Consider the following 27,314-nt stretch of genomic DNA (forward strand, 5'->3'; position numbering starts at 1 on the left):
TGTGTAAAGTGCACACTGTTATCTGGGGGAATTGATACTTAAAGGCTTATGAAGCGATTGGAACCACTTTGATGAAAGAACCAGAACACCACAAAAACATCATCATATAAGTACATAAGGGGTATACATCAGGATCTGGGAGAACATTTGTTCACCAGAGCGCTCCAAGGTAAAACAAGGAGCGATGGTTATAAACTCCTCCAAGACCATTTCAGGCTGGACATAAGAAGAAATTTCTTTACTGTCCGAGCCCCCAAGACCTGGAACAGACTCCCTCCAGAAGTGGTGCAGGCACCTACTCTGGACTCTTTCAAGAAATGTTTGGATATTTATCTTGCTGGGATCCTTTTACCCTAGCTGACTTCCCGCTCCTGGGGCAGGGGGCTGGACTTGATCTTCTAGGTCCCTTCTAGCCCTAACATCTCTGAAATCATTATTCAAGCCATTCTGCCCCAACTTTGGTAATAAATGAAGGATAACCAAGCAACTTTGCCACAGATAGCAATCAAATTGCTTCGTTTTTCTTCCATGCTACTTCAAACTCAGGAAGCTGGGCAACCCAAACCTTAGTTTGTATTTTGGTAATTTCTTATTCATTACAAAAAATGAATCTTTCACCCAGACCTCTTCCTTACCCCATCCTACCAAAAATACCTTCATTCATTTTCCTCTCATCACTAAAACAATGGTACACAGACCTTAGAGTCTCTCTGCTGATTTATGCTCTTAAACATAGCTTAAGATTACCTAATTATTATCTTTGCACTTATTTTGCCTCAAACCTTCCTTCGGTCCATCAAGACATGCTTCCTCACAGCTCCCCTTCTGCTTTTCCTACAGCTGACTCCGTGGCATCTTTGATGCTTGCAGCGCTCTTTATTAGTGTGCAACAAGAAAATTTTTACTTCCTGAAGGTCATCTCTGAAACTATATCTGGGTTCCATGGATGCCTTCAAGCATCCATGACTCATTAATGTTGCTGTTATCTGATCGTGTCTTTAGACTTAAAAGATTTTCAAGGCATTAATTTTGTTTAATATATTGTTTTTCTTTAAAAAACAACATGATCCAAGTGTTCTACATTAATAGTATCACCACTATCCCATAGTGGCCTAGTTCCCTGCTGAAAGAGACCATTTGGACTGTGAAGTTATGCAAGTATTAATATTGCTCTTAGCGATTCAAGATACAAGCTGCAGAAGTAAAAAGTTACATACACAAACATTCTTTTTAAGAAGAGACCCAAAACCCTGAATTCACATCTGCTAACACTCACTTTACTACGACAACCTTTCTAACAGGGCTTTAGGTCTTTAGGTTAGCCTCAAAAACAAAACAGGGTTCTCAATGATAGAAGCACAAGCAAAAGCCCTGCATACAGTTAGTCTACAAAGAATTAACTGGATTAATTAGCAAGGGATTTGAGAAGCAGCTTGGAGCAAGAAAACCAAAACACTAAATTGTTTAAATACTTTGGCAACAGATCATGGTTTCCAGGCAGCCCTATGTTCCATTCTCTCCTTTTTTGCTCGGTGTTTTAACACATTTAACCTGACTGAGGTACTTTTTCATGAGATATGAATGACATTGTCAAAATACCAAAAAGAAGATGTGAATTAAAAAATGCCACAAGCTGTTAGCAATTCTGCCAACATGTGTGAGCCCAGGCAACATTAATTAAAAATCAATAGCTTAGGACATAAATAGCTCTTATCTCTGCTAAACTATATCTCTAAAATAACTCTCTTTATAGGAAAAAACAAAGCAAATGTCTTTGCTATTATTCTGAGTGAATTGACCACAACAAAGCAACAGCAATAAGGCAAAAAACCTGAGCAAAGCAGCAAATATTAGAAAGGGAGACTAGGCATATGAATGCTTGGAATGTTTCAGCCACACTATCATTAACACATAACTGGATGGAAATAGGCAGACTCCAAACATTTGCAGAATGGGTTTCCAGGAAGTAAATTTAACGTTTTTATTGCTAATTTGATTCTACATCAAAACGTGCACGCCAAGAAAATCAGAAAATGAGCACCCATGTCCTTCTGGTGGACAGATCTTTTCAAGTCCATATCCTTTACTGTTTTTAAAAACATATTCTTCAATTAAACTAAAAACTCTGAAGTAGTATTCATCCTCCAATAATTATAAAATAGGTTGGGTATTTTTTTTTAATTATACAATCTCCAAACTATAGAAAGAAGGAAGGACAACAGTCATGTCTACCAACAGGCTGCCAGGTATCAAGTTATAAATTTTGGGAGGCTCTTCCTGAGTGCTCAACTTGTCACAGGCAAGAGAAATGACTGTTTTCAAGTACTTACACCCACTATCTAACATCTGGCTAATGTAAAATGTGTAAAGCTTATACAGAATACCCAAAATATAGTCAACTAAAAAGGCAGGCATCAAATCATTTCTACAGAAGAGTCAATAGCAACAGAAAAGAAATGTCAGATACATATATGCTTGGTCGGACAGATCAAGGATATTTTTAGTATTGTAGCTCACTGGTTCTTGTGTTAACAGTTATTTATTAAGAGATAATAAAGGATTCCAAGACAGTAATTTAAACAGAAGCTAGAAACATCATCCAACGGGTATTTGGCAGGACTGGCCTCTTAGACTTTAAGATAAAAATGAAAATATCCACATTAAGTGTATGCCCCTGAAGGGATGCAGAGATTCAGGGGAGGGGAGGAAACAGGAGGGAGAACATGAAGTTGCAGCTCCCTTCATATGGGTCTTTGCCCCAGCCCAGAAGAAAAATATGGGTACTTGTAAGAAAACTGAGGCATAGGGTGTATTTCATGTTATCCAACAATGTAGACATACTAGGCAAATGACATTCCACTCAAACTCATATCTCCATAATGGACCTGGGTAGACCTCAAGGTGAAAGTCAACGTAAAGTGTGTGCAAAGTATTACAGCTGGCAGCCAGCTCTTCAGGAACTGAAGCCTACAACATCCTAAGGCTTGATTTCATTAAAACAAAAAGCACTAAAGAACAGGAGTCAACTGTCTCCATCAGGGAGGGAAAAGAGAAAAAGCGCCCTCAGGTTTTTTTTAAGAGGTAAATAACATAAGCTATTCGTTTAGGAGCCTTATATGAAGATGACAGAACCATGTTTATAGAAATAACCAGATGATTAAGAAAAAAAACAAACTCAAAATTAATTAGAAAGAATACTAGAAGAAATCCAATTAGGGCATCTGGATCTTCAGCGACGTCTGTTCTAATGACTGACAAGTTGGGACCTTCCCTCTGAAATTTAGCAGGTCTATTCTGCTCACTCTTGGGCTTCAAATAAAATAATTTTTATCACAACCTTGTCTGCTATACTAACAACATGGAATAGGCACTCTGGCTTTAGAGCATGGATTGAGTACCAGCTGAGCCTCAGAAGGTATTTTCCACCATCCCCTAAAGGACCACATACTTTCAGGTTCCCAAAACGTAACACATGCAGAGCACACAGTATTCCCCCTGCATTACTAAATGAAGTGTACTTTTACTTTCCAATAATGTAATAAATAAGTCATGCTTCTATTCTTGCACTATACAGTAAGATGCCCAGAGGGTTGTAAGGGGAAACATTTTTTTCCCCAGTGCTAAGGAAAAAAGAAAAGAGTTGTGATTAATAGTTTAACGCTAGGAAATGGAATCTTGCCTTCTGCACGGCTGTCATTTGAAAGATGTTCAAGTGGCTCATTCCTAAACTTTTACACCTCCTTAATTTTAACATCCACGTGTGTCTGCACTGCTTCGCCCATAACAAATAAAAAAAGTGTGATAAAATAAGCCCAATAAAGCCAAGGTAGAAGGGAACCAGTAACAAGAGAACTTCCCTGGACATTCTGCTTTTACTATTTATTGCTAAAATCCTGTCTGTATTTTGTTATTACTTGGCAGACGGCATAATACCAACAGCACCTTGTAGAGGCTGAGAAACAAGGAAATTTGTCATCTCCTTAACACATCTCAACACTGGGCTACTCAGACTGGGAGACAGAAGGCATTCCACTTCAAGAAGTCCTCTGGTCTTACTGCCTTTTCAAGAAGCATGTGTGGAAACACAGCCTGCTGTATAGGAAAGAAATAAGCATAAACTTAAGAAAAAAGCAGAACCATTAAAATTCAAAAATAAGACTATCAGGACTACAGAGGGATTCTCCACAATTACGAAGCTTTCATTACAGCCTGTGCCAAATTAAATTAATCCACTTCTGAAATGTAGCAACAATGACATATACAGAATTTGACATGACATGATTTCTTATCCCTAGTCTTAATTTATCATCTACTAATAATTAAGCATTTAAGACTTATAATAAAACAGCATTACAGATAATATTGTTCTCCTAAACTGAATAAATTTGAAATTCTACAAGGAGTTCTACCGTACAACATTATTATTACATTGCTGTAGAAAAAAATCGCTATCTGCATTTTGGTGATCTTTGATTTTTAAAATACTGGAGAACGTAGTCCTTTTTTTTTCCTTTTTTTTTTTTAATTATCCACTTTCAAGTTATTCTGTCACTAAAAATTGAACTGATTAACGAATATAGGAAAAAAGGTCACTTGTAAACAATTTTAAAGGATATCATTTCTACTCTAGCATATATAAAACATGATGCAGTACTCCCTTAACATGCTAGAATTATGTTAAAAATAAAAAAGCTATGGGTAGCAAGAATAGGAAAATATTTCTGCAGGATTTAGGGATGTATTTTTAGCATTCTGACACTATTTATAATATAGGGGCAAATACAGCAACCAATAAAGAAACAAACATTAAAAAGGTGTCCTTTAAGCTTCCCTTTAAGGCATCTACCATAATGGTATAATTTGCTTTGGACATCATTAAAATGTAAAGTTAATGAGGATTCAGCTGAAAACAGAAGAAATATAACCTATTTTCAGGCAAAACTTCTAACACTGCAATCAGAGGGAAAGCCTCTTTGATGTCTCTTTGTCTCTTCTCATTAATTTTCTTTTGGTTTAAAAAAAAAAAAACAAAGGCTGTTTAAACTAAAAATGCACAGAAGTTTAAACATGGTAATTATAGTCAAGCTGCAACGAGGTCATTAGGTTTTTATAAGTTTGAGATAAACAAAAATGAGACGTATGACTATTTTAAAATGTGTCAGTTCTATTTAAATTGTCTGTAAGAAACCCACTGAATCCTAAGGATTTACTATAGGTGTAATGCTTCGTATAGATGGCTATGTGAAGACGCATCTAATGCAAAGACCAGTGTAAAGCAAAACAGTCCAAGTATATACGAGAATAAAATGTTTGGAAAACTATGTTGCTGGATACCACATTTCAAACTGATACTTGGAAGTAAAAAGGCATTTTGCAATCTGCACAGTCAAGGCATATGGCACAATGTGAAATTCTGCTACTTTTTCCATTAAGCATTAAGGGCTCTATATGAAAACAGTTACATGAAACAAGCTGGACAACTATTTACTTGTCACTTCATATTTTCTCTTTATTTCCCAGTATTCATACAACAAACCTCATATATCTACTTTAACATTCTAGTTCTACTTCAGATAAAACATAAAATATATATTAGTACCTACTGCAGCACATCAGCAGTTTTAAAAGAAATATTTCTCAATAGCCTTCTGTGTAGTACTTTAATTGCATAGTACAGACAGAACCAATAATAAACTGAAATGGCCACTCTCTTGAGTAACTTGTGCTCAAATTCTTTCGAGCAGCAGCCAAACAATTTAACTCTTTAGTGTATAAAAGGCATTCAAATGTCAAATAAATTTTCCTACGGAGTTCAGTAAATCCACAAAGCAAAAAACAAATAGGTAGGACACTCCATCTTTGTTTTACCCCACTGTGCTTCATTCTGTAGTGCATTAAATGAGATATCCCACCCTAGTTTTTGACCTATGCAAATTCTTTCAAGATACAATGCTATGAGATCAGAACATCCGCCCATAGTTCCAGCCATAACTATGACTTTATAACCACACGTGGATTCAAATTAGGACATAAAAGACATTTATTTATTCTAGTTAAATCATTGTAAGCATGTGTAATAAGAGTCATCTACAAAACAAACAGGGATCAGCAACAACCAAAAGGTAAATGGGACTGAACAAAAATAAAAGCAGGCATTATTTCAAGGTGTAACTCAAGGGCAAGTTTTAAAGACAAAGCACAGAAAAATACAATAAGCAACATATATTTCTTATTTCCCCATTACACAATTACAATCACCATTCCACAACATTAGGATTAGCTAGCATGGCCAAGAAAATTATAGCTCTAGTGATAGCTCTATGATAGCACATATTCTCTTAAAAATAATAAAGGTTTTCTGTTCCTTGTTCAAATAAAAAACACAAGCCTTTTACAAACATGACTATTACTTATCAAATTACAAATTAGTAACAACTAATATACCCAAAGAAATTAAATATTCAGGAATCCATTCATACATAGTATTAGAACTTGAAAAAAAAGCTCTGTCACTAGTATATGAACTAAATGGATTAACAAGTGGCAGGTTAGGAGGGAGGGAGGGGAGCGTTTATTATTATATAACCTGCTAAGGATGAGGAAAGGAGGGCCAGTATTGTAAAAAACTGTTACCTGCTAAGAAATCCAGGCTTCATTTATCACCCATCTCCCAAGAAGATGCAGGGATTTCTATCAGGATGCTGTATCTGAACTGTGCTTTGGGGTTTTATCTTTTATATCAGCTGCACCCAACTGAAATACGCAGCTCTATTCTTTAACACCTCCTGGAAAATAGGAGTTCTCTGCCTCTTTTCCTGGGGTGGGGGGGTAGTAGAACTGGAGGCCAAGACCTCCACAGCACTCATTTTTTCCATCAGTGTCCTGGCCAAAGGCACCAGACTGGTATCGTAGTCATCCCCCACTCCCCCCCCAGCCCGAAACACCTGCTTCTAGCACTGCCCATATAACACTAAATAGAGGCAGCATATAATACATATGGCTCAACAGTTTTTTCTATTGCCTACATCTGAACAGCTGCAAGTTGACAAATCCTGTTTGTTTTGTGCAGCTTATGGACACACGTGAGAGCAGCAGTAGAAACAGAAACCACAAGGAGGTGTTGGTTTGTTTTTTCTAGCAGTAGACATTGCTGAGTTATTTTCACCGCTATAAATGTTTCTGGGAGAGGGAACACCACAGCCATTCAGCCTGTAACTATCCCCTTGCAGCTTCCCAAGACCAAGGTACTCCCAGTCTGTGGAAGACATGGAGCAGTAGAGAAAGGTTTCCTGGGCTTTCCCCCAGTCTGGGATGCCCAGGTCTGGGGAACAGGCAGGGAATCTTTCTCCCTGCTGCACTCTCTTCCTATAGATAGGTCTGGGAAGGGAGTGAAGCAGCAAGGCAAAGCATCGAGCCCATTTCTTAGGCCAGGCAGTCCCTGGTCTGGGGACGCACTGTCCCAGGGAGTGCTTTTCTGGCCCTGTAGGATTTGAACTCTCCATACATGCTGCCCATGCTCACTATGGGGAGCATTCCACTCATGATGGGGTTTTTCAAACCTGGCTAAAAAAAAAAAAAAAAAAAAAAAAAATCACAATTCAAAATGGCAAAAATGAACCAACCTATTAAAGAACAGCCATCTGAGCTGAGCTAATTCAACAAGCAATGGCTTCCAGCAAGAACCACTTATTATACAATTATTTCTCTTATAAATCCATAAGTCACTTGAAATCTGTATAAATAAACAAGGATAACGGAAAACTACTGGACAACATTTCTCCAGTCCACTGTCTCACACACTACAAATACTCAGTTAAAAGCAATCCACAGGGCAGTAATGGCTCACAGCCACCACTATAAATAGGAATCTCCCCAACTCAAGGAGATGGCTGGCTGATTTCACAGGCAGCTCGAAGGGCCAGCCACCATTTTCAAAGGCTTATCGTGGCCACGTCTCCCCAACACTTCCGACTGGCCAAGGAGCCCTAGCAGCCCCATTCCTCACCACTGATTGGCTGAGAGGGCCATCTGTAATGCAGCCCTGCTTCTCACTGCTAACTGGTGGAGAGGGGTGGGGCCACCCAACAGGTAGCCCTCTCAGCCAATCAGCAGCAAAGGCAAGGGTGGCAGCCATCTTGCCTGCTCACCTTTGTGCCAGCAGGCCTCCTTCCTTCTTTCTGCCAGCTGTGGAGCTTGCTGGGGGGTGGGGGGGGGGACGACGGACTGCTGGCTCTAACTGGGGAGCCAGCACTTCATTTCTAGTAAGTTCTATCCCCCGTCCCCTTCCTCCCCCATCCTCAGATTTCACGGAGATCATCCAATTTCACAATTTGTACGAAATCCACACAACCGCAATTTGGGTAGGTCCCTAGCTACAAACCATGAAATATTTCCCATTTAAAAACATAATAGAATAATATCTTTAATTGAAAGCATCTGAATGATACATGCTTTTAGCTGATGCACATAAACTCTTGGATCTTCCAAAATGTTTTTCAGCGAGTTATCAAACAAGCTATTTTTATGAAGAGCCAAAGACCTAAATCCATCTGAGTCCAGCTTCTACCTTATGTACAGGATATAAGCTCCCAAAAGGAGTTCTTATTAAGTCAAATAATTTTTTCCAGTGCACGTCAGGCTGCAATTGGAGTACTGTGTGCAGTTTTGGGCGCCACACTTCAAGAGGGATGTGGCTAACCTGGAGAGGGTCCAGAGAAGGGCCACTCGTATGGTTAAGGGCTTGCAAGCCAAGCCCTACGAGGAGAGACTAGGGCACCTGGACCTCTTCATCCTCTGCAAGAGAATGTTGAGAGGTGACCTTGTGGCTGCCTATAAATTCACCATGGGGGTGCAGAAGGGAATTGGTGGGGCTCTGCTCACCAAGGCACCCCGGGGGTCACAAGAAATAATGGCCATAAGCTAGCAGAGAGCAGATTTGGACTGGACATTAGGAAGAACTTCTTCACAGTTAGAGTGGCCAAGGTCTGGAATGGACTCCCAAGGGAGGTGGTGCTCTCCCCTATCCTGGGTGTCTTCAAGAGGAGGTTAGATAGGCATCTGGCTGGGGTCATCTGAACCAGCACTCTTTCCTGCCTATGCAGGGGGTCAGACTAGATGATCTATTGAGGTCCCTTCTGACCCCAACATCTATGAATCTATGTTTCTGAAGCTAAGGTACTTCATCTGGAGGCTTGATGAAATTCACATAATTTTCTTAATATTAATTTTATGTAGCAGATTTTTTTTGCAATAATGAAATAAGAACTAGACAAAGCAGCTGTTAGAGAGATGCCTCACTATAGACATTTATTTTGACCAATTCCTTTTAATACATACTGCTGTATATGAGATAACTTGTAGAAGCACTCTATTAAACAGAGTGAGGTAGATAATTAACACTTTCTAAAAGTGTTCTCTGTTATTAATGAAAAACGTGGGGGGTAAGAGGAATGTGTCAATTTGCAATTCACAAAATATTATCAGAAATCAAACCAAGTATTACTGACCTACAGTCATTCACTTAATTTAATTTAAGGTCATGTTCTCCACAGAAAAAAACAAAGGCAAGCACAAAATAGTTACAGTATCTCCCCAGTCTTAATGCAAGAGGCTCAATCATGCACTAAAAACTGGCTTCATGACTGAATTAGGGCCCACTCCAGCAACTGAGTCCACTCTGATTTCTGCATCTGGGCCAAGCCCCAGGGAACTCAGAAACCTGCAATTTTGCCTGTTTCCTCAATCTACACAGTACCTGCTACAAATGGTGGAGGGAGATCACAGTACTTGCAGTTGGAGAATCATGTTGTCAGCTTCCATAAAACATGCAGCCAGCTACAGCTGATGAAGAAAGATGAACCAGAGCATCCCTTGGTCTCCACCCCAGGACACTAAGAAAATGTAATAGGCCAATGCAAGTTTTACAATTGATTTGCGGTCATCACTTTTATGGCTGTGACTAAAATCTATTATGTTGATTCCAGTAATTTTAAATTCAGAAATATTAAGATTATATTAGAGTTAAAATACCTGATGGCAAATGTCTTGTCATTTCTTCTGCAAGACCGATAGCCTATACCAAGAAAAAAGGTTAAACAATCAAATCGATCAATTCTGGAACCTAGTTAGCAAGGCTCATTGGTTATTCAATTTGTGGTAGGATAGAATGTTTGTTCCAAACCAGGCATCACAAATCACACCCATATTTCACCCGGCAGAGTCTGCTTTGGGTGTCATAGGTTTTAATTTGTCCTCTGCCTTATTCTGATGCTATTTTATGGGACCTTTACAAGATTAAAACCAAAACCTAATGCATCACCAACATGCTTCCATTGTTTCATTTATAGACCATATTATATGTCAGCCCTTTGCAGAAAGTAATTTTGCATCAACACCTAAATTAATTTTAAATGGTAAAGTCCTTACCATTAAACAATCTGCTCAAGGAGACCTTTATGGTTTAGGGCACTATGGGTGTTACAGGCAGCACTTTCTATATGGCTTCATCAGGCTAATTCCTTCCAAGATGACCTTTTTACTTAACACCAGTAGAATGGAAACACGTTGAAGCAATTTAGAGTTAGGAATGGAAGGCATGGCTTGAACCCCTGCATTAGAAGCTTCTAAGAAAAGACCTTGAGAAAGAAAGTTATAGAGTTCAAAGCATCTTTGGTGGCGAGCTATTTTTTTTCTCTCTTCTCTCCTGCCAGTCTCTTTCCGGACTGATCTGTCCCTCACTCTGCTTCCTTGTTCCTCTCCTGCTGTCACACCTGTGTACTTATCTTTACATAACCAAATAAATAAATAAAGGGAAAATACCTAAAAAAAGTGACCCCTTATCCTAAATGAAATGGTCAATCCAGTTCTGTTGCATTCTCACTTCACCATGCTTTGCTCATCTACCCTTTTTTTCTGTACATTCTATAATGTAATTCTTGATCTTATACCACCTGAAATTAAAAGGAATTTTGCCATATATCATCTAGAACAGACTGGAATCCTTTAATAATAAGGCTCTTGCAAAAGAAACCATATGGTCTCAAAGATCACAGAAGTATCTTAAAAATCCTAGCATTCAAGTTTGAAAGGAACTCAAGGGTCATCTAACCCAGTCCCCCACACAGATGAAGGATTTTCTCTTCCTAAAAAAGTAAAAGCTGCCCCCTTTGACAGGCATGCCAAAAACTAGCCCCATACCCTCTTTGAGTGCCACCCTGATTTTCTTCCTCTGCTCAATCTCCTCTGCTTTCCACATTTTCCCTGTGCTTCCTGCCTGATCTCCTTTGCTTTCCACCATATCAGGTGCTGTACTGCCCGTTTCCTCCCTGATTTGTGGGTGCCACACACACAGGTTGCCCATGCCACTTGTGGCACTTAGGCTGCAGGTTGGCCACTCCCATCTTAAACTATCCCTAATAGTGCAATAGAGGTACAAGGGGCCGATAAGGCTTCTAATTTGAAGGACGGTTATTTTATTTACCACGTAAAGCAGCAGTTAAAAAAGTACTGTTTATATTACCTATATTGAACAGTAGGCACTCATTTGGTCTGAATTTTTAAAGGAACTGAAGTAAGGATTCAATGAATCAGAGTTAATATTTGATACGTGCTGAGTGCCTAACTCTTCACCTTTAAAAGTCCAAACCTTAATCAAAATACATAAATCCCACTATATATGTCAACACACCATTCTGCAAGCAGATTAAAAAGTTGTAAAAGTTCTGTTTTGTTCGTTTATTTTCAACTCCTCAATACATGTATTAAACTATTCAGTAAAGATAGCAGTTTAATCAAGGAGTAACTCCAAACAGGATTTGCCTACTTAAGATTCTCCATCTTACTCCCTTCAGTCATCTTCTATAGATGGAAGCAGTGGTATTTTCTGTAGTTTAAGGAAATAAAATGTATAGTCTTCTGCAAGGTTTTAATACAACTCTAAATTACTACTTTATCTACAATCTGCATCATTTATGGTCTCCATCAGTTTGCCATTGAAACTAGAAACATCTTCCCCACAACTGTTAAGGGTGAAAGAGATGAATCACATCAAAGGAAACTTAGATCTTGCTCTATTTTTCTCATAAAGGCAAAAAGAGATGCAGAGAACTTGGAACCCCATTGTCCATTATATGAAAGAGCTTTTCTCCTGGCTGGCTCCTCTTCTCCTGCATTTCCCATCAGAAAGCACTTATCCAGAATGGAATAACCCTCTTTGCTGCCAAAGCATACTGACATAGGTTTAAAAATTTTTCAAGTCTAGACTAACCAGTAAACATCTTTAGAAATTATTATAACTGTATACTTCCTAAGATCTGATGAGATCTGGGTGATGCTGAAAGCACTTGACTTTTAAGCTTAGACATCATAATTAACCACAAAAAAATTAGCTTCCATCCGAAAGACTAGGAATCTTCTTGCTAGGAATTGATGGACCCTTCTTTGAAATTCTGTAAGATGTATTTACCAAAACTTAGATAAACAGCAACGGCAAAATACAAAAATAACCATGTCTTCATGGACTGGGAACCATGAATTATACTTCACCTCCCCCATAACAGTATTAGTTAAGAACAAATGCGATTACTGGTAATACATTCACAGATACTGAGTCCTTAAAGGACTATAGCACAAGAGTTCTTGAGCAAAATGCATCTTATGAGCATCACTGAATGCACATTCAAATACTACCCCATCATAAACTCCTATGTAAAACATAGGATGTTTCAATAGGCATTTTCCTTGATAGTCTGCAATTTTTAATCACACAATATCAGGAGTCCTTAACTTTCTTTAAGTTTGACCAATCTTGGCTTCAAGCACTAGTGCACTTCTACTTTTGTTTTTGTCATGACAAAAGGATCAGATAAGATGGGATGGGGAGAGAACAAGGCAATCCAGGGCATTTTACAACTGCACCAGTCCCAAACTCTTTTCATCAGATTCCACAGTTCTCTACCTTCAACCCCTGACCAAGACAAAAACCATTAAAAAGAGAAATTCATCTAACTTACATTTTGCCAATGGTGCTTTAATTGCTTTTTAGAATTAGTACTCTGTAAAGAAACTACCAAGTTAAATCCATAGCAGAATACCCTGGCACATAAACCTTCTAAAATCCAGTTACTATAGAAAGCCATTTACAGAAAGCACCAATAAAATTGTGAACGTACTAAAGCAAAGAGTCATCACTGGGACACTGCTTACAACATTAGGCAAGACAACATAATCACTATTCTTAATCTACAGGGAGTCTACTTTAAAGTCATTAGTTCATTGTTTCTTTTTCATTTGAATGACTCTCTAATTAAAGTTACAGAATTCTCTATAGTGAGATATAACAGCTGACTTCAGATGCATTAAGCTTAAAGCAAAAATTAACACTCATTAACAAGATTACCTGTTGTGATTAAATAAGCACAAACAAAAAACCTGTTGGTAAGTTTTGTGACTGAACATGATACTGGAATTTAAAATCATACCCTTAAATTACATCTTATTTTCTCCTATCTAACACCACAGCCCTTTGACTCTATTCAAAATAAAACCTGTTTGCAGTTATTATAATAAAAGCCATCCTAAAGGGGCAAATTAACAAGCAGTTAATGGCAACAAGTACTTCATCAAATCCCGACTGTTTTCATTTTATCAAATGATTAAATATCATGCACAATGTGAAAACTGACTCAAAAATTCTTTATAAAAACCCCAAGTCTCCCTTTTAAACTCAAGAAAATCTATAAACACTGTAGAATCAGTGAATGTGAATAACTTGTCCTAAACCATTAAAAAAAAAAAAAATCACTCCCCTAAAAAAAAGTTTCAGTTTAGCAGTTAATTTCAATCTGCAGTTAAAATGGCACTAGCTGTCAGTCAGTTTTCTCACCCGACTATCGTGAAAAGAAAAACTGACAGATCACAGGAGCTTGCCTTTGTAAACCAATTCGGGAACTTTCATGCTTCTTATTTGTTAGGTTAAAGGTTAAATTGCTGACCTCTGCCCTCCTGCTTAGCAGCCTTTCCCTTTTTCTGTAAAGCTTTATTTTTGGGCTGTATTTACATGGATTAGTCTCTTTTCACGCTAAGAAGGAATCTGTTCACAGCCAAAGCCTTAGTTCTGGTTGTACAAAAAGCAGCCACAATTATTCAGAACCAGACAATGACCATATTGTGGATTTACAAAAAAACCACCTCAGCCATGGCAAGTTCTGTTCTTGCTGCACAAAACAATAGAAGAAAAATCTTATCAAGCATTCAAGAGAAAGCAAACAAAGCAGGCCCACTGTGAACTTGATGAAGATGTCAAGCTCCTTTAAAAAATATAAATCAACAAAAGGGTTTTTTCTTGTATAGTCTTGTGAGTGAGACTTTTTCTACATTGAGTTCCCCTTCCTGGTTAAACGCAGTCAGTGGCAGCAACATAGCACAGCCAGCTATCAAATACTGTCTATAATCTTTTCTAGATGACACAAGCAGTTAAGATATGAAAAGGCAGACAACTGTTCCCTTCCCACGCAACTAACCTGCAAAGGAGAAAATAACATATATTTGTACTATTGTGTGGAGAACATCTGATCACTGCTTTTTATTAAACCTACTTATAAGCAGCAAGAAAACACTCACAAAAGCAGCTATTTGCATGAAGGCCTACAAGAAGTTTGATCCCAATGGATTTCCACACCTACTTGCCACCCGTCAATTAAAGTTTGTTTTTTTCAGCACAGAAGTGGCACATGCATTTAATTTAAGCTCCAGATCCAATCTAGGAATTTTACTGGAATCAAAGTGCAAATGCAATATTAAGGACACAGTTGTCTAACGGGAGCATTTCTGAGGATTTCAGTTTCCGGTTAGTTAAGAAGGAAGTAATGTCATAGGCATGTTCTTTGTCATAATAATATACAAATAATTTATAGTCCTTTGGCTAGTACCCAAGGAGAAAACAGACTAATAAAAAGTAAGCAAAAGGCAGGGCAAGACAGAACCTTAGAGCAGAGGTGGGCAAAATACAGCCTGTGGGCTGCATCTGGCCCACAGAGGGACTTCCTCCGGCCCACAACAGGTCCCTTGGTCCCACCTGGCCCAGGCGTCACCAATCTCCTGGTGGATCCTGCCACCCCCCGGGTATGCAGCAGGGCTGCGGTGGCTCTGCAGCTGGACTGCCTTTCTAGGCAACCCAGGCAGTGGCAGCTCCTTCCAGCCACCCCTGCAGTTGGCCTCAGCCCCACACCAGCGGTGGGTACCTGCACGCACAGCCCTGACCCCGGCCCTCCTTATGCCCATTCCAGACTCAGCCAGGTGGAGAGGACCAGCCAGAACCCATGTACACAGCTCTGGCCCACCCTGCACCTGCTCCAGACTCGCCTAACCATGCTAAGCAGCAACAGCAGTGGCAGCAACCAGGCAGAAGCTGCTGCTCGGCACATGGGAAAAGTGGCCCCTCCCCCTTGCCACCACCAGGCGCTTCTTGCTGCAGCTGCCTGGAGCCTGTACCTGGGCTGCCCTCCGCTCCTCTCTGCCACCTGGTGGGACAGCAGTGGCAGCTTCTGCCCAGCCACCACCATTGCTGCTGCTGCCCAGTGTGGGCTGGCAAGTCTGGAGCAAGCATGGGGTAGGTCGGGGCTGTGTGCACGAGTTCTGGCTAATCCAGAGCTGGTTGCTCTGCTCCGCTGGGCTGAGACCAGAGCAGGAGCAGGCGCAGGGCATGTCAGGGTTGGGGCTGTGCATGCAGGTCCCTGCCAGTACTGCGGGGCTGGGGCCAGCAGTGATGACAGCCAAACGGAGCTGCCGCCACCTGGGATACCTAGAAAGGCAGGGTGGGTCAGGGGCTGTGCACTGTTGACGGTGGTGCGTGGGCCCAGGATGTTGTGAGGGGGGCAGAGAGGGGTGCTGGCTGGCCTGCAACAGCTCCCCAGAACTGCCTGTGTAGCCCATGGGCAAAAATGATTGCCCAGCCATGCCTTAGAGACTAATGGGTTCAGACAGGCATAAGTTCTCATAGGCAACAAGCCTACTTCATAAAACGCTAACAAGGAAAAGTAGGAAAAGTAAAAGATATGAATTTAGGTGAGTCATTTGCAGATGCTAATTCTCTATTTAGATGTGCCTAGTCTTCTAGAGTTCAGTTCTAAGAAGTTATGCACTTGGATTTAACATCAGTAAAAACAGGGTACAGAAACTTGGACACCTGGATTTGAGCTGAATGTAACACTGCTGTTATTTTAATGTAAGAACTGCACTTTGCACCTAATTGTTACTTAAGCATAGTAATCAAACATACATCCAGTACAGTACGTAACAGTGATGGACCTTTGGACACTAAAATGTGATTTGTCACTTCAAGTAATTCTGAAACATGAACATAAACAGTTTATAGATACATGCATTATCAACACTTTTACCACTCATCCTTGCTGCTGCCAAAATAATTATTTCCTCTTTAACAAAATGTTTCTTATGGTTTGGCAGGCATCGCTGTGCACCCTAAAATTGCAGCGTATCACAGAAAATTATAACACTACCCTGTGTTCTGTAGCAAGTTGCTGGTGTGTCCATTTTGCAGACTGAAGGCTGCTACTACTTTCCTTGTACCTGTAGAAGTCCTACCATGGAAATACAATGGTAACTGCAAAGTACATTTAAGGCCTGAGTACATTATGACATTTCCCAGTTGAGCAAACGACTTTGATTACTTTAAGTTATAACATTTGTGATCTACTGAGAAAATAGAGATATTACTACACAAGGCCAGAACATAAAAAGTAAAGTAGGAAGTACTTAAACTACTCACCAGCTTCTAGTAGGAACAAGATTAGGGGTACATGCTACACTCAGAGTCAATTCAAATGCAAATGCTGTCCTTTCTCTCAAACAATGATAAACTCCCTCAGAGTTAATAGTTTCCCTCTAAGATTCATCTCCCTTTCAAGTTAGTGGTATGTTTTGGAGAAAAGAAAGAAACACATGGTGAGGCTTGCAGCAAGACCTTTTAAATTCTGTCATAAAAGAAGTAGTATAAACTACATTTCCTTTACTAATCCAGAGAACATTTGTTAAAAAACTCTAGCGCACTTATCACTTTGTCCATGCTATCACATTTAGGTTTCTAACTTACCATAGCTTAAAAAAAAATGAAAGAAATGCTTTAGTTGTACTAAACCATTTTAGCTTTTTCCTTGAACACACAGCAAGAATTTATGCTACACTCACAAAAAGATGAAAGATGAGGTCCTTGGAGAGAAAGGCCTTTTGGCACACTGCATGGCAAAGCTAAGGATTCAACATACTTTTGTAATGTCTGCTTTGGCAAGAATACAAAAAACCCTATACAAAAGCACGCTACATCCTCCTACACAGGGGAAAAAAAATTTTACTTTTGTGAGCTTTTACTTTCAAATGTTCACACTTTAGAGGTTATTTTGATCAGTTACTCTAGACTAACAAATGTACTTTTTCTATACTAATGGTATAAGAGTTGTACTTAAATTCTCTTCACTCCCCCCTCTAACAAGAGGCATAGGTCCTCCAAAGATCCCTGAATTTCTGTAATAGCTTATTTCTGGTGTATGACATGGAGAAGCCATCTTTAAGAAAACAAAACAGAAATTCTTAAATACTGGGGGGGGATTGTGCAAGCAATAGGTCTGATTCGGCCTTTTGACCTAGTATAGTAGCACAATTTTCTTTTATTATCCACAGATTATGCTAATCACATATGTATGTGTGCACATGTGTGTGTAATTTTATACTGAACTATATTATGTATTTAGGAACTTGAGACTTTAATATCTTGTATCAGAAGTTCAAAAATACAAAACTGAATATGAACACTTTTTAGTCTCAGTGTAATTAATTGCTTAATATCATTTAAGTAGGTCAAGTGCACAGAGGGATGCCACACTTAGTGGCATCACACAATAGTGGAACTGGGTATAATGCAAGTTCTTAGAGTACCCATATATATTGCTCTTTATCTTTGGAAATTGAGCTCAGCGAGCTTCAAAGTTTACTTAGAAGTATTATTATTCTAGTCCTTTTCTGCACTCAACCCAATGAGTGTGCAGGTGCCATTTTGACCATTATGACTATTACAAGCAGCTGTAACAGCATCTTACCGCTGCTTTGGAGGGCAAAGACTTCTTCGATTATACACAATGCATTTCCTCCCTGTAGTTACTTCAAGTGAAATGCAGGAAATGAAGTCAACTAAATCATGTCTCAATTGTATTTAACAAGGGAATCTATTTGTTCCTTATTCATCTACTGCATACAGGAATTCTAATAAGTAACAATAACAAATCATGTGCCAGAGAGATATTGCCATCTCAGCATAAAAGAACAAGTTAAAATGAAAGCAGATACATTTTAATTTGGAAGATTAAGATAAATATTGGTTAGAGAATGACCCAACCATATTTCAATACATTCTCTTAAATATTTCCTCCCCCCCACAAGAGGGTTAGTTTTCAGGTTAAATTAAAAAAAACAGTATGCTAACATGCACCCTTTTTTGCTTCTTTATTATTTGCTAAGTACTAGCTACGTAAAGTCACGTACGATGGAAGAGAGCACCCCTTTCCCAAAGGCTTGTATATTTGTCATGATCTATGAAAAACACTGGGATACAAAGTTTGTTTGATTTTGAAAGTTCTGTTTATGCATGGCGACTTCAAATGGTCTTCAGACATAGCCCAAGGATGATACAAACAGTGGAAAGTAGATGCACCTTTCTAAGATCCTAAATCTAGAACAATCCTTTTTAAATAGGAAAAAAAAAGGAATCCAGAATCAGAATCCACTTCTTAGTAACACACATCATGCACAACAGAACAATCTAAACCAAAACCATGCAACAATCTACTTGCAACACAACGTAGAGGTCTCCTATCCAATGGATCTCTGGTTATCTTACAATATCGGTGTTTACTTGGGTTACCCAATTTAACTTTCAAAAGTAACACTTATTCACAATTCTTTGCAGTCAATCTAACTCAAAAAGGTAGTCTTCCTGGCAGCACCTCAACTTTCCCAAATAATTTTTTTCTTTAGGGATGTAGGTGGCTTTCCATTGAATATGAGCATGAGGCAAAGCATGAAAGACATTATAACTACAACTTCCAACTCTACGCTGAAAAGACTATGCTTCTCTAGGCCATGTGGTAATGCAGGATACAAAAACCAATCAAAAAGTTAAAAGTACCATATACCTTGTGACATTTGAATTAAACTTAGACACTTAGTACGAGTACAGAAGTTCACTCTCCCAGGAGAAACTCTCCCAGGAGGCATTTAACCCTAGCTGTTCCTGAGTTATTTTTCTCCAGGAGCAGGTTGCCCTGGAAGAAAAGTCCTAAACATCTGTACACTAGTAGGTTTCTACTAGGAAACCAGCAATTCTCCCAAGAGAAAATACACATCTGTAACATGACCTTGAGCCTCCAAGTTTTCCACATGGTTATTCTGAAAACATTAATCACAAGTAGTGTTGGAGTGAGTTGTACCTACGATAGTTCAGGAGTTATGCAAGAAGCAAGAATTTTGTAGGCAATATATTTTAATCGGACAAACTGCGAAGCTGGAAGAGACTTAGATAAGCTTTTGAATTCAAGGGATCCATCCTCACAACCCGTCATGGGAGGTCCCATTTGTCTAGTGCATTTGGCTGGATCTCTACTTCCCATGAAGCCTTTTGACTCAATCAAGTGAGAGGTACAGTTACAATACTTAATGACGATACCATGACCAGAAGTAGTAAAATCATTTCTGCATTTCTGGAGATAACTAACAAACCACATTTTAAGTAACTATTTAACTAGGGGAACTCTCCCTTTCAGTCTTCTATATGTATCAAAACCCTTACTGTGTTATTTTAATAAGAGAAAATGTTACCTCCTCAGGTTGAGCCCGAAAGAAGCACATGCTTGGTAGAGGCCTTTTGACATCTTTCAGAAATGCAGGAGATATTAACATCCTCATTAGATCTCTTCTCTACAGCATCCTTGCCAGCAAAGCTGCTGATTCTATTCTCCCTATACTATTTTGCTGCTTGAGACAACTAGTGAGAAGATGGCAGCATTTTTATCAGCACATGGTAACAATTTGAGAGAAGTACTAGGAGACAGAGCTAAAAAGTAGAACCCCACTCTCTTAAATTGCATAAGTCAAGTTTTAAATAAAGTTTGAAGTCCAGAGATCCCTAGTTCAAAAAGAATAACAGGGGTGGATGCTGAAACAAAACCAGTTATAAAAAAGTCTGCATACCATTCTAAAAAGCAACACCTTAATTAAACTGAATAAAAGAGTAGTTTCTATGGGCACTTTTACACATGCTTGGGGAGCGGGGGGAAGTGGTCTACAACTGAGCTGGCAGGGGACCTGCCCCTGCTACCCCCTGGCTCAGCAGCTGATGCCTCCTGGGTCGGGGGTGGGGGGGAAAAAAATCACCCAGGGTCTCCCCATGGCCAACTGCCAAGCCAGGGGAGGGGGGGGCCGCAGGGGGATCCCCTGCACATTGGGCAATGGATCCAGAAGTGGACCAAAAGTACTTCCAGTCCACTGCCGAGCATGCGGAGGATCCAACCACACTCCCATGGGACGCTTCATCTGCCCTACCATCTCAGAGTTCACGAGCCACTCCTGGTACCCCAAGGTATGTAGAAAAAAACATAAAGCAATGTCTATGACCAAATCACTGATTCTCCAAATCAGAATCAAATATTCAGATTTGGCTGAATTGAATCGGGACGATGATTCAAATCAGGTATTCAAATCCTTGTCCCCAGAATCAGGCCAAATTGGCACACCCCTAATGGCATTTTGCACACTCCTAATAGCCATAATGATGTTTGGTTTTGCTATTTCATTGTAATCATGGTATTTTCTCTTCTTGCCCCCCAGTCTGCTAAAGCACCTTGCAGAATGTGGTGATCCAAGTCACCAATTCTGCAGTGAGGATATTTTGGCATAGAAAGATGATTTTCACCTCTCAGCAGAACTTGGGTACACAGCTGAAATGAGTCGCAGTGTTTATTTATTCAATGGTGTAAAAGTGAACATATTCTCTTCCGTACAACCCCAAATTTAGCAAAACTGTATCAAGCAAAGTACACAGTGAATGTTTTTCTGTTCACAGTCATCCAACCTGAAACCATGTTTTGGGGGGCGGGGAGGGGGGTTGTTTTTTTGTTTTTACAGCAGATGATATTAATAAATTCCAGGACTAAAATAGTAGTATCTTTTCTAAGTTCTGTTCATGGTTGGTACATGGAACAACCAGAATTAGCTACTACAGACATTGAAACACAGAAAAGAAGTTTGTGCTATCTGGGTAGTTTCTAACTAATAAAACCCTACAAAGTCAATCTTAAGCAAAGTAAAGGAAAAAGTAAAATGATTAAACTCTAGGATTACTGTGTGTGAAAATAATGAGTTTAAAGAAATTAACACTGATTTGAGGGGTTTTATTTGTTTTTAATGTGTCAAAGCTTTGCTTTAGAGGAAGACATTTTCTCCTTCAGGTATTTCACACAGTTGTAGGAACTGCTCAAGTGTCCATAAAAAGTCAGTCAGATTGTGTGATCCAGACTACAATTAAACTCTATTTACTCATTCCTCAAAAAAAAAAAAAAATATATATATCTATCTCTATCTATCTATCTATCTATATCTATCTCTATCTATCTATCTATCTATATATAGCAATGCACTTTGATGTACCAGGGAGAACAAAATGCCAAGTGTCTTTAAATCAATATTGAAGCAACAAAATAGATGGCAATTAACAGTATGACAACATTTTTAGGCATGTCAGACATTAAGAATTTTCAAACTTCCTTAAATACAAAAAATGTACATCCAAAACAGAGTGGATCATTAAAAGCAGGAATGTATTTATTATCAAAGCACCAGAAGCAGTTTCACAGGCTATGCTGAACTGAGCACTTTATTTAAATAACACATCTAGCTGAGAATATACACTGGACAAAAACAGTAAAGAAACTGAAATGAGGAAGATTATTTATTGAAAAGAGCTCTGTAAACAAAAACAAAGTACATGACAATGCATTAGACCAAGATCGGTAAAGCAAACGTTTTACTAAAGCAGTTTTCAAAATAAGCACTTTCATAGTTTTTACCCTTTTCTTGCAAAATTTTTGCTACGTTTCTGAAAGTCACACATGCTATTAAGGCTTGTTTGCATGGTGTACAGTAAGAGAGCTTGTGCCCTCACTATGTTTTAGCTATGCCACACACACGTTCTACGTGGACGTTCTTAGCTGGAACAGATCACATTCCACCTATAAGGCATCTAAGTGTGATCCTATTCCACCCATCCCCAAAAAAGGCATTTATGTTTGTCCTTTGTCTTGGTCTTAGGACTTAAGCACACATAAAGATCAAAAACCCTCCCACCTTTTGCAATTACAGTTTTTCAAGAACGTGGGTGGACTAGACAATTTTACCTAGCTGTCTAATAAGTAGTAGGGCTGCGCAAAACTTCAGTCCCCGATTCCATTTGGCAGAGATTCAGCCTGATTTGCTGGCTGAATCTCCAAATCAAATCAGGAGACCCTTTAATCTCTCTGAATCGAATCGGAACCCTCCAAATTGATTCGGAGATTCAGAAAGATTCAACAATTTGGACAGACACAGCTTTAAATGTTTTTTTCTACATACCTCAAGGTACCAGGCAGCTTGTGAATGCTGCAATGCTGGGCAGATGGAGCATCCCACAGGAGCGTGGGGGAGGGTCCCCAGCACACTGGGCAGCAGACCCAGAAGTGGACCAGAAGCACTTCTGGTCTATCAGAAGTGGCACTTGTGGCACAAATGCTGCAAGCTGGCCACCCCTCCGCTAAAGCATCTAGTAAATCCTACTACCTCCTGCCCAAGATCCTGAAAAACTACTAAGGACTACTATCTTGACTTGAAATCATTCCAGAAAGTAGGAGGAGGAGGAGGAGAACCAATCCACTTTTTGCATTAATGTTTTTTCAGGGACTCAGGCAGGATAGAATAGAACCACACTTTGACACCTAATACTGTATGTGAAACAGGATCTGGCCTTAAATGTCTAGAAAAGAAGTTAGCATGCTAACATGATATAAGTTTACACCCTGCCATATCACATACTGACACCTCTAGGTACACATGCCTTTTCACAGAGACTACATTCATCTTCCTCGTTTCAGTGAATCTCAAAAGAAGAAATTTCTATCAAAAATATTCTTGATGTCAAACTGGCAATTTCATCACTGTATGCCAAGCTGATAAGAGGAAGCTTACTGGACATTAAACTATGAATCGCCATGCTTTTATCAGCTTGGGAAAGTTACTATTTCAGTTAAACATTTGTTGGAAAATGTTAAGTTACAAAAGATGCTCAACACAAGATAAGTAATGGAGATGCAACTTAGTGTATAAGCAGCAATCCTTGGTAATAAATCCAACCTGTCACACTTCGGCAGGATGATACTGCTAGCAGCAACCTCAGAAATACCAACTGTAATTAAAAGTTTTATTAAATAAAGCTTATTTTAAAGTGTATTTTAAAAATCATTTGACAGCTTGTCTCTCTTGCCACACAAAAACTTTTCGATTACTTCCCTCAACAAGATGGAGGCAGTTTACATCACAGCACAAGCAGAGACGATCCAATATCAGTGGATTTTAGCATTTTATCAACTTAAAAAAAAGAAACATCACCCCAGAAAAAGCACATGCACACAGATATGAAACTGATATAAAAAACTAAGTGCATTACAAATGAATGGTCAAGACCTTTATTATACACGGACATAAAAATATCATACAAAAAACATAAAAATAAGTTTGTCCTCAAATCAGCTGATTTTAGCATCCATTAAGGGGGAAAAAAACTGTTTACACATGTGGCAAGTTTCCTTACACCCATTTGCTGTGGTTTGATTTTCTTATAGCAGCTGTGTGGTTCGTCTTCTGCCAGTCTTTGCTGTGACAAACAAACATTGGCATTTCTTTGCCTTGTAGCTTAAGAGCATCATAAGAAATTATCGATTAAAAGTATACAAGAATAAACACCTAAAAGAAGAATTTTGTTGGAAATTTTTTGTAGATATTTTTCTCTCCTAAGCTTTTCTTTTAAGGATAATTCAGGCATACTTTACTACATCTATATGAATCACATAAAAACATATTTTTTACACCAAGCATCAGGTCTGCACCACATTCAGAAATATTTTTAAAACTTCTGAAGAACCAAAAAAATTACTTAAAGATATCTGAAGATTTTGCTGGTACAAACATATTGCTATAGAAGAAAAAACACAACCGAGAATGAAACGCCTACAGAATCATTTAGTTTATAGAACAAAATGTATACTAAATCCTCCAATTAAAAACCTGTAAAGTAGTTTCAGTGCTTTTTAACCCACCTTCCCACAGCAGGGAATTAATCCCTCTAGGGGGATGCAAACAAACTTCAAAGAGAAGATTATACCCAGACACTAGAACTGTACAATGTAATGTTTATGGTTAAATTTGTTAAAAAATTTCTGGCATTGGAAATCAGGTCAGATGTGCAGAAACAAGGACTAGTAATTAAATGGCCTCCTTGCAATTACCTCAAATGGTGGCAGCAGTAGATTATATGGTAGTAGGACAGGGCAACTCTGTTCAGTTTATAACTTTTTTGGACAGGCCGGATGGATAAAAACCATAGCAGGAAAGGGGGTGGGGGAATACAATTATCTGTTTTCCAATGACTGTAGTGAACAGCACCACTGGTGATAACCGAGGATGACTGGCAACTTACTGCTAGGCTTTAAAAAATCTCATCCACCAAAAGCCTAATCTGCTCAGGCTGGCTACATATTTGTATGTTCTACACAAATTGAAGAGATGTAATTTTTGGGAATGCTGATCAGAGTTGCCTAATTTTCAAATCACTCCTCTTCACATCACTTATAGAGCAGCATTCAAGAAAGTGACCTCTTAAAACGATGTCATTAACTAATTCCAAGTTTAGGAACGTCAACCTTTGTTTTCCCTGCCTGTTCCATTAACCCCCCAAAGAAAAATGTTAAATAAAGATCATGCAACATTTACATCAGTGGGCGATTGCGGGATTTTCTCAGAACAGTGTTATGAATAATATGTTCAAAAAATATTGTTTTGAAAAAGTTGCCTGGAATATTTGGAGTTTAACTTTTGATAATGACAAGTAATAATCGAGAGAAAGGCAGAGCAGATCCGCCCCTTTATAGATTAACTAAGTCAGAGATGTATGCAATAGTTTTCCTAAGCAGAGGGCTTACTTCATCATATGCTGTGAAGGGACAGCAGGAAGCAGAGCTGCTAAACAGAAAGCAGTGATTAGAGTACAAAGGGTAGGGACCTAGCTGAAGAAAAAGAGAGCACTGCTGAGAGAGGCAAGGTGGGTAGGAGAGAGAAAAAACAAGATAGTTAACCCACTGAGGGACTTATAAAAGCTATTCCAGGTAATGGGACAACTTCAGGAGACCACAGTCTTGGTTTAGACTGTACTTATCACAATCCAGCCTGTGGATGATTTGTTGTTCTGCAATTTCCTGTACAAGTTTGTTTATAAAGTTTTATCATCTAAGAACAGCCACTCTGAGGTCAACAATACAATGTCCAGGAAGGTTCTGCCACAGGCTTGTGTCCTTCTCGTACTGATGTCACAACAGTATTCATTCATTCTTACAGGTGGGGATTGCTGTCTTCAGTGAACACACAGGGCAGAGGAACACTGTAATTAGGTGATGGCATATGCAACATCAGTAGATGTGCAGGTAAATAAAGCTCAGATGCTATAATCCATATTAGTTGGTCTAGTGGTGATGTCTCTGTTGATGAAGGTACAGTTGGCATCTGGGTCTGGAGCAAGGTCTGGTGCCTTGGTAAGAATGGGAGTTAGATACTCTGTTAGCGGAGTGATGACATTTGAGGTTGGAGGCTGCTTGTTAGCCAGGAAAGTTTGTCCCTTAAGGCTACCTTGAGACCGTCATCATTTTCCAGGAGGGGCTGGAGGTCATTAACGAGGTATCCAAGATGTTCATGCTGGAGGCTGTAGATGACAACTGAAGGTACTCTGTTGTCTTTGTCTCCGGCTTGGCAATGTAGCAGGTCAGAGTGAGGTCTAAATCTGTTCAGTTTCCTACAGTTTTAGGATTGTATTGCAGTTGTACGTATCCCTGCTCCAGATCCTAAAGTATGCTTCCTGGTCAGTGGAATCAGAGCAGATACAGTTGTAATGTAGAGCTTTGCTGCAGACCAGAGATTCCCAACTACCAGGCCGCAGCCCGGTACTGCGCCGTGGTGGGTTGGCTACGGGGTCATGACACGAGCCCTCCCGCTTGGAGCCCTGTCTGTCTGCTCAGGTGAGCAGCTTCCAGGGTCACAGCTAAGATTCTGGGATTAAAGTCGGGTAGCAAGGGGAGCCCTGGGAGGGAGGAAGCTGGCTCCGTGCACCCAATCCCGCTCCCACCAGGTCACAGTAAAAAAAGGTTGGGAATCTCTGCTATAGACTAACATAATGGCGAGTTTAGGATGAGAGCTACTGGTGTGGAGGTAGCTGTAGCAGTCAGCTGGTTTCCAATATAGTGTGGTGGTGATATAGCCACTACAAATGTTCACAGGGGTGTCCAAGAAATAAATTTGCTGGGAGTATTCCAGAGTCAGTTTGATGAAGAGCTGGAAGTCCTGATGGAATTTCTCTAGAAATTCCTTCACATGCATCCCAATGTCATCAATGTACCTTAAGCATACCAGTGGGATGACAAGGCAACTCAAGGTCTGTTGTAAATATACTGACAGAGTCAGGAGCCCAGTGTGCAAATGACAGTGTCATTCATTTGTATATATACGAGTCCCCAAATCTGAAATAGCCGTGTTTGAGGACAAAACAGGAGAGCGTGATGCAAACAGAAGCAGTGCCTTTGTCAGGGATAAATGTTCTTTATGGCTTGTAACCCATCCTCATGGGGATGCTATTGTACAGAGATGTAACATCCACAGTAGCTAATATGGTGTTAGCTAGAAGCTGGTCAATGGAAGCTAGTTTCTTTAGGAAATTTGTGGTATCTTTCAAATAGCTAATTTCAAGTAGTAATCAGACCATAAGATACTTTTATAATCTAATTTCTAGGTACAACTACCTCCTTGAAAGAAAGTTTGGGAAAAAGGAAGAGAGTAGATATGGCAGATGTATAAACATGAGGGAGAAGAAGTTGTCTTGTGGAAAAATACCATCCAGAAGGTCTAAATCCTTAAGTGTTACTTATAACAGCAGGTAAAAATGTCAAGACAGAACATGACAT

At 39.4% G+C, this 27,314-nt stretch overlaps 1 protein-coding gene across 4 annotated transcripts in view; it reads right to left on the bottom strand.

Moving 5' to 3' along the window:
- DENND1A (DENN domain containing 1A) overlaps window positions 1–27,314 on the bottom strand; it is a 284,733-nt gene that overhangs the window by 243,771 nt on the left and 13,648 nt on the right. The window lies entirely within an intron of this gene.

The sequence above is a fragment of the Crocodylus porosus genome, unplaced genomic scaffold, assembly GCF_001723895.1.
Source record: "Crocodylus porosus isolate Cpor-Errol unplaced genomic scaffold, CroPor_comp1, whole genome shotgun sequence".
Classification (NCBI taxonomy): Eukaryota; Metazoa; Chordata; order Crocodylia; family Crocodylidae; genus Crocodylus; species Crocodylus porosus.